The sequence below is a fragment of the Equus asinus genome, chromosome 11 (genome assembly GCF_041296235.1).
Source record: "Equus asinus isolate D_3611 breed Donkey chromosome 11, EquAss-T2T_v2, whole genome shotgun sequence".
Lineage (NCBI taxonomy): Eukaryota > Metazoa > Chordata > Mammalia > Perissodactyla > Equidae > Equus > Equus asinus.
The window spans coordinates 83,326,292-83,338,757 of NC_091800.1; the positions used below are offsets into that span (position 1 = coordinate 83,326,292).

Consider the following 12,466-nt stretch of genomic DNA (forward strand, 5'->3'; position numbering starts at 1 on the left):
AAGATGACAAAATCCCCACAGAGGGGCCGCCACGCTCTTGTTGTCCACCCCGTGACTACCTGCTGAGTGAGGACCTGGGGAGGATGGAAAACAGGAAACGGGATTCTCAGCTGTGGCTGTGGGCCACACTCTCGGGCACATGGAGCATCTTCACCAGATCTTCTTTTGATCTCCATCCGGGCAAAACCATCGCTAAGGTCGTGAAAGGTGAATTCAGGTGGAGAAACATCCAGTGCTCATCTCCCCAGTGCCTGGAGCCTCTCTGCGGGGAGCACGTGAGCTCACGGTAAACCTCAATGACAAGAAAACAGAAGGAGAGTTACATTCTTCCTCCAATAATATTTCACTGCGTACCAACTATTTGCCTGTCAGCATTCCAGGCACAGTGGAGACAGGGCAACTCCAAGATCAGGACGATTTACTACCATTCCTCAGAATAATATAGTCTCGTGGAGTGAGAAATAAAGACTCTGGAAATACAAGAAAACGTAAAACAGAGGAAAGGGGGAGGAGGTCTTGGAGGGTGGGTATGGAGTGTGGAAGCACCTAGTTGAAGGACCTTCACGTCTCGTCTCTGCCCTAGCCGCTCACTTCCTCTCCCTGGGTGTGTCCCATGTCACAGTCGCTCACCTCTCCCGGCAGAGGTGTTTCATGAATGTGCACCTTATACAAGCAAATAATATGTTTTTATTCTTTTCTCCACTTTTACACACAAATAGTAGTATATTAAAGTACAGTATGTCTGGCCTGAGACTTTATTTCAAAGCCTCGCCATGTCAGGGTCCACAGAGAGACTCTTCACTGTCTTTCATGACTACATAGATTAAGTCCCTTGGACGAATAAACTGTAGTTTGTTGAACCAATTCTCTATTGTTGATCTGGTTTTCCAAAATTGTGAAATAATAAAAAATGGACAACATGCACAAGGATACCTGAGAGACTAATTTCTAAGAGAGAAATTGCTATTAGGAGTTCACAAGCATTTTTAACTTGAATGTATATCGTCAAACTGTTCCTTATAGAAGCTGTACGGATTTACACTCCCTCCACTTTGTACAAGAGCTCCTGTCCCTCTGCACCCTCCTTGTCCCTTTCCAGTCTGAGGGGTGAAATGATACATTGTTTTGGCTGTAATTAGCATTTCTCTGATGAGGCTTCAAATATTGAAGGTGCATTCATGTTTCCTTTTCTGTGATTTCACCACTTACGGACCCTGAACATTTCCATTGAGTTGGGAATCTTTTTTATTATTGACTTGTAAGAGCTCTTTATTTCTTAAGGGATTTGACCTTTTAATGAAATAAGTTGCAAATATTCTTCCCAATTGGTCCTTTGTCTTTTCATTTTGTCTGCAAGTGGGGAGCTTCATTCACAAATGTTACGCATTTGAGAGTCAGGTTGATCAATCTTTTCTTTTACCAGTTTTTGTCAGTTACAAAGACTTTCTTACTTTGATATTATCTTTTTAAAAAATATCCTGTGGTTTATTCTATTAGTTTTGTGATTTCGTTTATTATGTCTAAAATTTCTATCTACCGAAAATTTTAATGTAGTGAAAGGTAGGACCACTGGCCACTCAGTTGTTTCAACACTAAAACTGTTAAATAATCCATCTTTCCCTGACTTATTTGAAATGCCACCTTTATCACACACTAACTTCCTATCCGTTTTTCGGTCTCTTTCTAGATTTTCCAGACCATCGTGCATCTGTCTCCTCAGGCACTAATGCTACGGTATTTAGTTATTATGTCTCTATGATACGGTTGACTATCTGCTACAACCGATCACACTTACTCCTTTTTCCTTATTCTTAGTTAGTCTTGGGTGTTTATATTTCTATATAAATCAGCTTACCTTGTTCTCCACACGCTCCCCGCCCCAAAAAAGGAGCCTCTAGTGTTTTTATTGGAATCACATTAAATTTTAGATTAACTCAGAAAGGACATGCATCTCTGGGATCTATGCACCATCCTGTGTAAAACAATGTGCTCCCCTCTTCCTTTGCTCAAGCTTGCTCTGTGCCTTGAGGAGCATTTTCAGTTTTCTTGTAACTTATTCCATGTATTCTATCGTTCTTGCTGCTCTGGGAAGTGGAGCCTCTTCTCCAGTATTTCTCCCCGTAGGCCTTTGCACGTTCTTCCAGGGCCCTGCCTGGCTGCAGATAGTGTGGTTGGTGGATAGTCATCCAAAGATCTCCTTAAAAACAATGATAATTTTGCCATCTTTGATTTTCTTGCATTTCCTGAGCTCTTCACAGCTTGAGGGACGTCCTGCATAGTTGCCTAAGCAAAATCCTTCCCTCTCTGGCTGTGGATTTCTGCAGCCCTGCCTGAAATGTTTTATTGTTTGCCGTGGATCTAGCTAGAAGCTGTGGCTGCTCTGAAACTCTGAAGGCTTCCACGAGCTCTGCACATTTATGCATCATTGTCCTGAACAAATGATGCTCTCTCACTCGAGAAGGCCTCTTCTCTGTAACTATTGACTTAACCTTCTTTTAAGGAAGAAACATACGTTTGTCTACCAAAAATAACTTCCTCACACTTATCAAATCTTTGATCTTCGCTCTGCAGGCCCTGCCATCACCACAGCGCCGCCCGACCACAGTGTCCAGCACAGTGGACTTGAGCTGGCTGCCGCCCAGCCACCCTCTCAGCCACTCACAGGAAGTCGCAGAGAGTTTGGAGGCATGAGGGGCCCAGAGCCACCTGTAGGTTGACGTTGTCAAGAAACGAAAGCATCTCCTCCGGCTTGCCCTTTGGTCCTCATGGATGCACACCTCAGGCAGGTGCTGTGTGCCCACATCCCGAGACATTTGTCTCCTCCCTGAGGCTCCCCATCTATTTCAGTATGAAAGCTCATGTTTCCAGTCCTTCGTACCCAACGTGCACTGGTTCCAACCAATTTTGGGAATGGGCTCTACACTCTCAAAGAATCCTGCCTTCTTCCGTTTTCCACGCCAAGTTCACCAAACTGAGTCACGCGCCCCCAGAAGGCCTTGCATTGACCGGGCTCCACACAGACAGCATCCCTGAGACTCGAACCTGCAAGGTGAGGCCACCTTCTGCCTTTTAGTTTGAGGTGTTTTTCTTTTCTCTTTACTTGTTTATTTAAAGGACGCAGAGAGAAAAAAACTGATCAAGTCACCGCCTTGAAAGGCATTAGTGGGTAAGGGCTCACCCAGTCCACATTTAAGCCCCGTGCAGGCCGAGGGGGGCAACGGCAGAGAGGACACAGCCACCAGGCGAGGCCCCGCCCCCCACCCCTGCCTGGGGAGCTGGGAGCACTGCAGAGCCACCGGGTCCTAGGTACCCGGGACCCATCTGACCCACCTGAGAACCGTGTCATCGTTTACAGGATGGAGAGTATGTGGGAGAAAAGGGAAGTAGCTCTCAGTGTCTGACTGTTCAGTTGCTCACCTCCTTCAGGACAAAACGCCAGAGCTAAAATCATCTCTGCAAACGCTTATTTTTTTTTAGAACAAAATGATCTGTTTATAAAGAACTAGGTTATTTTTTGTAAAGAAGGTGTTTCCCCCTGGTATGATTTCCAGTCTTCTGAAGAGCAGAGCTGTCACGGACACAGGAGCAGAGGCTGAGCAGCCTCCCGCGGGAACACGGCTGGAGAGGGACGCTCTGCGGGCGGGAGGAGCGCGGGCGGCGGTGCTCGCTTCACCGGCCCTGGGGCAGAAGCAGAGCTCACCCTGGGACAGAGGACAGAAGGGCCCCATGTACGGCCGTCTCAGGTCAAAGTACCTTCAAGGGAGAGGAAGCTGCCAGTGACAGACAGACGTGCATGGCTTTGGAAGACAAGACCCTGCGTGGCGTTCTGACATTTCCAGAGCTGGCTGTCCATGGAGGGTGATCAGGAGGAAATCAAAAACACACCAAGTTGGAACTCACTGCATAATACAGATCAAGGGCAGTGTGCACAGAATGAACAGTTCTTCGAAGGACAAAACACGTTGGCCATTCCTCAGTGTGAAATTCCTAAGGTGTCTGTACGATGTGAGGAAAAGAAGAAGCTTAGAGGACGTGATGAAGAGATGGATGACCCATGCCAAGCTCCCACCCACCGAGAACCCATTCTGGAATGGAGACGGGTCAGCCAGACCTGTGTGTTCTTTAAGCAAGGCCAAATCTTTCCTTTCTTCCACCAGCTCTTCACAGAGCCCATGCTCCCTTATGGAAGGACTCTTTACCGTATTTTGTGACCCATTTCTTCTCCCGGTATCTAGACCAGTTTCTTCAGGTTTGAGGTTTGGGCCCATGCTGAGGTGCCCTCTCTGAAGAAGGCTGGTCCTGTCATTGGTTCTTAGACAATTTGATCCTTGAGGATGCTAGAATCCAGAAGAAACAGAAAAAAAAGATCCCTCAGAGCCCAGTGACTACACCAGCTGAATCTTGCTGGCTTCCTTATCAATCTCTCAACCCTGGAACAATTAACCCGGACCAACACGTCGAGAAAGGTCGATCTGGATTTGGATTACAAATTGCACCCATCTGAGAGGAGATGGAAGCTGTTCCCAAGACTTTTACTCCACAGCTGAGGGTTCCCAGACAGCCACAGCCCCGCCTGAGCCATCCGCCCTCCTCCCGTAAGTACGTGCATGCTTCCTAGCTCTGCTGAGAAGGGGGAGTTCCAGCAGGGTGCCTGCAGTGCTGGAAGGTTCTGGAAGATGCCTGCTTCCATGACGTGTTCATGGCGGATGGGGGGATTTCATCTCCAGATTTCATGGAATGTTACTGCCGTTTTCTGTTCCTTCAAATCTCATAATTATTCAGACAAGGAAACCTAGATTCAGAAAGAATTTGCTCGGGCTGATGCACGCTAATCGACAGAGGAGAATGGCCACCTCACATTTTTGTTTCCTTATAAAAAGGGGAGGGCTGGAAAACAGACAGGTAAAAGAACCATTGGAATTAGGAAAAATTGGGTCATAAAAAAGAGAAAAAAAGTTATAAACGGAATCCAGCTAGGTTTAGAAAGTGTCCCAATATAGAGTGAAAGCTTGAATGAATCTGGGTTTCTTGGATCTGGGGAAGAAGAAAGCCATGGGTAAGAGGAACCGTGCCTCAGGGAGGCTGAGATCCCCCGAGTGGCCACGGTGCCCAGGGGAGTGTGGACCACAGATCTCCTGAAACGATGGGGGAAGGGTTGCAGATTTAACAGACTGATGGCTTGTACCTGAAAAAGATGAATGCTGCAGGCGAGGGCCTGTCCCCCAGGTGCCTCATGGCTCCTTGGAGCTGTCCGGTTTGAAGGACTTGAAGACCAAGGCCTGACACACACACCTGGGCTGTGCTCTTGCCTCCCCAGGCGGGGGGAGCCTGCCAGCACCTCGGGCCCTGGGCTGGGAGCACAGGGGCAGCAGAGGGGGCTTCTCTGGGAGCTCTCTCAGGAGCTCCCACCCCAGCGAATTTTCCAAAGCTAAGGCGAGAGTAGAACCTCCCATGTCTTGAGAAGTGGTATTATTTTTTCCAGTTCTGTGAATTTCTGTTCAGTTGATGAAATGTTGTTTAAAAATACGAAGTGATTATTTCCTGACAAAATCAGTCATTCCTGTGGCACTCAAGGTTGCAGTACAACTGGTACTTTCATACGTTGTTGAGGGCATGGATGTCTTTAGAACGGAATTTTGCCGTATATTCTGCCATCCAAAGTAAACTCTGACCCACTAATTCCACTCTCAGGAATTTTTCCTAAGGAAAAAAGCTCAAGAACATACATGAAAATTTACATGATAATCCACTTACAGTAGCCGAAAATTGGTAAAAAGGCAGTAGCAGAACTATTTTATAAATTATAATGAATAAACCTGTTGGCATTTTTTGAAACTATTTGACGATACAGAAATTGCTCCTAACAGTGTAAAATGACCAGTGCGAGATATGGATATGGATTATACACTCAGATTACGTGTATAAGAAAAAGTAATTTATGGAAAAAGAGAAGCTGCAAAGGAATAAGCCTTATAATTAGATGTCATGACATTTTATTGTAATTTCTGGTATATTTGAATTTGTATTAGCCTCTTATTTTATACTTTCTATTTACTCCAGCTTGTGTTAGGCAGAATTCAAGGTGTTCCCCAGGATTCCCGCCCTGGTGAACACACCGTGCGTAACTGTGAAGCGATTAGCTTTCCTGGAGAGAGTGGGGCCTCCCTTGCCAGAGAATTTTTCTCAATGTCACCTCATTCTCAGTCAGGCCTCCCTTTTCACGGTGCCCCAGCAGCTCTCCCTCCACGTGCTGGCCTCTCCCCCCGGGAGACCGCTGGGCTTGCCACGTGGCACCTGCCAGCCTGGTGCTGTGAGTCGAGGACTGGCTCTGTTGCCCTGATGCCGACCCGTCTTGGCAGGTGCGGCCTCCCTGGCTCTTGGGAGGGGAGCTCTCAGTAACCCTTTCTCTCTGGGAAGTGGGAAATCTCTAACGGTTCAGATTCAGATGGCTTCCTGCTCCTCACCCAGGGGTAGAGGGTGGTGCTTTTCCCTTCCCCAGCTGCAGTGCCTTCTCATCTGTGCCCTGGGAGTGGCAGGGTTTGTTGCCCTTTTCCCCTTCGGTTGTGGCTCTTGTTCTGTCTTGGAGAAGGGTCCAGGTGAGGCTGTCTGCTCCACCTGCATTGGCAGGCATTCCTCTCCTGCAACCCACCCCCATGAGCGGAGCTTTGTCAGTCTTCCTCATGGGATCCTAGTAAAGGAACATAGAGGAGAGCCCACAGGTGGGTGCAAACTCCCCTTGGCTCTGTGACTCCTGTGGGTTTTCTACTCTTGCATTAGCCCACACTCAGCCTTGGGCAATTTAAAACTTTTAGCTGAGTTCTTCTCGGCCATCTTACCATGGGTAGCCCTGTCTTCTTTCTGTGCTTTGACCCAGGGATGTCGAAGTTCACGTCTTGTCTCTCCTGCCAGGCATGTCTCTATCCTTAGATTTCAGGTTAGTTGGTTGACCTGCATCCTCAGGGCTCTGATGGGTCCAAGAAAAGTCATGTTTGTGGATTATTGGCTTTTTCTTGTTGGTAGAGTAATGGCGACGCTATTTCCAGCTTTCTGCATCTGCTGCTCAGCATCCAGCAACTGCTTGCAATTGTATCTTTAGCCAGTTCCCTCTGATGGACATTTTGTTTATTCCCCATCCTTTGCTGTTTCAAACAGCTCTTGAAAAATAACATCATTTTTCACACTCATAGGTATCTCTGAGTAAATTCCTGGAAGTGTATTTGCTGGGTCAGAGGGAAAACGCGTCTGTAATGTGTCTATTTATTGCCATATTGCCCTCTTTAAACTATGGGACTTCACACTCACGCCAGCTCTCATCAACGCATCGTTATCACACTTTGATCTTTGCCTGCCCAGGAGGTAGAAGATGGTTTCTGTGTAGTTTTAACTTGCTTTTCTCTTATAGTGAAGTTGAGCTTCTTTTCATATATTAAAGCTATTTGCACACTGGACTGTATACTTAAAAATGGTGAGGAGAGTAAATTATATGTTACGTGTTTTTTTACCACAATAAGAAGCTACTTGCATTTTTTTCTGTGAATGAAAGATTCATATTTTTACCCACTTTACAATCGATGTGTTTGTCTAATATGTTTCCTTTGATTCTTCTGGGTTTCTAAGTAGATAATCGTATTTTCTGCAAAAAAAAAAAAAAAAAATGAGGATAACATTGTATTCCCCCATAAGTAATACTGGGGAGAGTAGACATTCTTATCTTCTCTTTGACTTTACTAGGGATCCTCCCCCTTCTTGCCATTAACTACACGGCTGATTATTGGTTTGATGTGGTCAGTCTTTATTAGAAGCAATCTATTTCTATCCCTACTTTCCTAAAAATGTCTTTTAGTCAAGAAACATTTTGTTTTCCTAAACAAATGCAGTTGAAATTGATTCGTATTGCATTTAATCAACAAATTAGTTTCAGAAGAACTACAGTTACCTGGTTGCTGGTGTTTAGTCCTACGTATGGATGGATGCAGTATCTACCACCGTTCCTTGTACATCAGCACGCTCCTATCTTGAGTCATTACTCATTCTTCTTTGAGTTAGCTAATCTATATATTTGAGTGATTTTTCAGGAATAATACGTGGCAGTATACTTCCTGAATTCTTACTTAAGTAGCAATATGTTTCTGTTGCCTTCCCCCATGAACAATAACTCAGCTGGACAACAAATTCTTGATTCCCAACTTTTTTAATATCAGAATCCTGTGGTCCCTTTTGCTTTGCTGTATCTTCATGGGACCCTCACATTGAAACCAGCCTGATGTGTCTGCATTTGAAATATTTTACTAGTATCTACTTGGCTGCATATACAAATTGATTATGCTTGGAAATCAAGCATTTTACTGGGCTGTCTCTAGCTGTAAGTTTCTTTTTATTTATTTTATTTAGAGTAGAGTATATCACGTAAAACTACAGATTCAGGTCTTCAGCTCAAAAATGTTTTGTTAAATTATAGCTTTGACTCTTGTGTCTCTTTCATTTATTCTATTTTCTGCTTCAAACATCCCAGTTATTTGTATGTTTAGCCTCTGTTTTGTGTCTTCTGAACCTATCTCCTTTTTTCAGTTTTCACTTCTTTATTCATTTTCTTTACTTTCATCCCCCACATCACTGATCCAATTTTCTGCAACTTCATCTCTGCTTTTTCTATTCCAGCACTGTTGGAAATTTTACTAAGACGTTATTTCTTTTATTGCATTTCTTCCATAAATGTTCCAGGCACTATTTTATCTAACCGGCTATCTTATCATCTCATCTTTTAGCTCAAGTTCATAGACTCCACGTTGTCCTCATGTCTCAGAGCGAGTGCAAAGTGGGTGTATAAAATGTTTTCCTTTTCCTGTATTTAATCTTGTTCAGAAGTATGCTAGTCCTCTCCCTCAAATATTAGGTTTATCCCTTTTGTACAGAAAAAATGTCCCTAAATGTCACATGAAGATTTTGTTCTGTCTTGTTTTCTGGGTCTTTGCCTTTCATCAGGAGAGGTTTTCTCAGCCTGGGATCTGCCCTGAGTGCTGTCCTCAGATGTCTGCACTGCCCACCTGCAGGCTCGTAAATCTTGCTATCAGCTCTTAAGCTGGTGTGCTGTTTGATAAAAAGTTATATTATGTGTTTGGTGGTCCAATAGTTGTGGCAAGGGGGAGGTGCTGGGAGGTGAGGAAAGCTGTGTGCCAGTGGTCTTTTTTTTTTAGTGTAGTTTTGGGGTTGTCCAGCCTCTGTTCTTTGTACAGAAAGTAGCCAAGTCTGGGTTCTTTCCTAATGTTTCCGTCTCCCGCATCCAGAAGGATTAATGTATTTTCTAGGAAGATCTTCCTAGAATCTTTGTGCATCAAAAGAATAGAAACAGAAAAGTGCTCACCAACAATACTTTCTCTTCGATGGGGCCACACCTGTCCTTGGGCTTCTGACCGGGGTGTTTCCCATGCTCCTTCTCTGTAGCAGAGAACAGTTCCAAGTGGAAGTTCAGTATCTGTCCCCCAAACTATGAGATTTTTAGTGTAATTTAGCCCAAATTGTACCCGCTCACATTCCATGACATTGCATCTTTTCTTTTCTCAAGAAAACAAACTCGTTGTTCAATCAGGCACCAGCTGTGCTATAACCAGTAAAAGGTTTTCAGGACTTCGGCTTCTTATTACAACAAGTTAGCCTGTGGCAGACCAACCTTCCCATCGAGAGCATCTAGAAAAACATAATAAAATTGCCGTAAAATAGCTTGAAGGCATCAAAGAGCCACTGGGGCAGCCTCGAGGTGGCGTCTAAGCCCGCGGAGATGGGAGTCTTGTTGAGACGAGCTCCGTGTTCCCCACTGCGTCAGCTTCCAGGCCTTTCCTGATTTACAAACACCATAGGCCAAGAAATAGAAAATCTTAGCAGACCTGAGAGGCTGAGGAGGCAGGGAGAGCTCCTGGGAGTCTCAGTTCAGGGTTCCCAGGTAGTTGTGGCTGGAGGAACCCAAGGCCCAGAGGAAGGGGAAGTGTAGGAAGTGTGGGCTATTTTTCATCTTGAGGCATTTGCTGAATCTTAGCCAGTAAAGGCAAGGGATCTAGAAGCTGTGGAGACAGAAGCTTCTAAGAGGCTGGTTGTCTCAGTGGGTTTGGAGACAAGACGGAGTTCAGGGCCCAGTGAGGAGGAGAAGGGGAAACACATAGACTATTCCAGACCAACTTGCTATGGGGGAGCTTGAGGGACACTACAGGATTCCGCTTTGTCATGGGTGCTCCAAGGTAGATGGAACTGAAGAACAAACCTGAGGAGCTGTTTGGGGCCTTCCCCCTTAATAATCAGTTACACACAGGCTTGAACAGATAAGAAGGTGGTTCTGCCCACTCGTCTTCCCTAGTGGCATGGTCGGTTTCTAAGCTCCCACCCATGCTCCTGGCGCCCGTCGAAATAGCCTCACTTTGTAGACTTTGCTGATGTCATTATGGGCTATTGGTTGAAAGTTAAGCATAGTTCTCAGAATAACTAGAGTCTCCTTAAAAGCATCCCAGAGTTATCAATGTGGAGCTAAGCTAGGATACCCAAGAGACTGGCAGTCCCCCCGACATGGCTGAAAGGGGGGCTTCATGAGGTCCTTCTGACAACATGGTTGATGCCGGAGTACAGAAGGAGTTAGGAAACCTATAGAAGTGCACTTAGAAATAAACTCAGTGCAAACTTCAAGAGGTTACCCACGAAGGGACTGAGAATTCTTGGCGATCATTGGAAAGCCATGTGACAGCTCACTGCTCTTTCCATGACACTGTGGCCTGAGTGCAAGAAATGGGTGATGGGAAGCTGAAGATGAAATAGGACCTCAAGCAGGACGAAGACAGACATGTCGTTTGGATAAGAGTCTCACCAGTTTCCCAGTGATGACAACAAGTAGCGTCTGTGAGCACACAAACTGGCTCCTACTACGGGGGTAAACCCTGGCTATACATTATCTCCTGTAATTCCTACAGCACCGACAATGTCGGTGCTAGTCGAGTACATGAGGAAACTAGAGCTTATAGAGACTCACACGCTTGTATAAGGTCAAAAAGCTGATAAGGAGCAGAAGAAAGACCCAAAGTCAGCTTGTCCCACGCGGATGCCCCTTCCCATGGCTACTGAGCCACACGCCCCTGTGCTCGGAGGCGTCAGCGACTCAATGAGCATTTGGCTGGTTTGCACAGAAGCAGAGGAAATTGCACGTCTGTCACAGCACTGGGAAGACCACTTGTTTCCATTTCATCATTTTGTTCGTTACAAGATCCTGCACTGAAAGAATGCTTTCCACATCTTATAGGTACACATTTGCACTGCCAGAAAGCCAACTGAAAAATGCAGCTAAGGTGTTTATGTATATGTGTGTGTGTGTGTGAGAGGGAGACTGGCCCTGAGCTAACATCTGTTGCCAATCTTCCTCCTTTAGCTTGAGGAAGATTGTTGCTGAGCTAACATCTGTGCCGATTGTCCTCTACTTTATGTGGGATGCCACTACAGTGTGGCTTGACGAGCAGTGCTAGGTCCATGCCCGGGGTCCGAACCTGCAAACCACAGGCTGCCAAAACAGAGCACACAGAACTTTAACCACTTGGCCACAGGGACAGCCCCTTAAGGTATATTTTTAAGTTAAAAAAAAAAAAAGCCTGAGAAAAGTAGGCGTGCTCTAATACAATTTATGTAAAATACTCAACTGTTTACACACGTCTATGTGCCTGGAGATGCGTGGGACTGGAGAGAGAGGCAGCAGCTCATTGCCCACAAGGTGAAAAGTGATGCACTGGAAAATGCCAGCAGACCTCAATGAAGAATAAAAGTTTGTTCAATGTGGGTGAGTTATATACTTTCCTACAGCCAGATGTGGGCAGAGCAATGGACCATAAGCTCACGCCATTAGAGACCACGTCCCAGTTTTCAAGTCCCCACCTATTGCTTGTAAGGGTCAAGAAACTACCAGGCCCTACATGAGTAATTAGTCAGGGCGCTCCAAAGAAATGGAACCAATAGGACATATAGATACAGATTAGATATATCTATGATTTATAAATATCTATGTATTCAAAGATAGATACAGAATCTCGTATAGATGGATATAGCAGTAAATAGATGATGGATAGAGGGATAAAGACAGTTTATTGCGAGGAATTGTCCTTTATGCTGATGGAGGCTGAGAAGTCACATGATCCGAGGCTGGAGGCCCAGGAAAGCTGGTGTAGTTCAGTCTGAGTGTGAAGGCCTGAGAACCAGGAGAACTGATGAGGCGGTTCCAGCCCGAGGGCACGAGAGAACTGGCCTCAGCTCAAGTCGGCAGGAGAGGGGTGAGTTGTCCCTCCTCCACCTTCTGTCCTCCTCAAGCCCTCACAGACTGCAGGGTGCCCACCCACACTGAGAAGAGCAGCCAGCTTTCCTGAGTCAGCCATTCAGATGCTGATCCCACCCGGAAATACACTCACAGACAAACCCAGAAACGATGTCAACCTGAGCAGCCCATGTC

The 12,466-nt window shown here is 45.7% G+C and overlaps 1 long non-coding RNA gene across 2 annotated transcripts in view; it reads left to right on the top strand.

Annotated features, from left to right (window-relative positions):
* The window catches only part of LOC123289681 (uncharacterized), a 345,699-nt gene that overhangs the window by 136,857 nt on the left and 196,376 nt on the right, over positions 1-12,466 (top strand). For both annotated transcript variants that reach the window (XR_011506667.1, XR_011506666.1), the window contains exon 3: positions 2,572-4,595. This is a non-coding gene — a long non-coding RNA (uncharacterized lncRNA). The remainder of the gene's footprint in view (positions 1-2,571; positions 4,596-12,466) is intronic.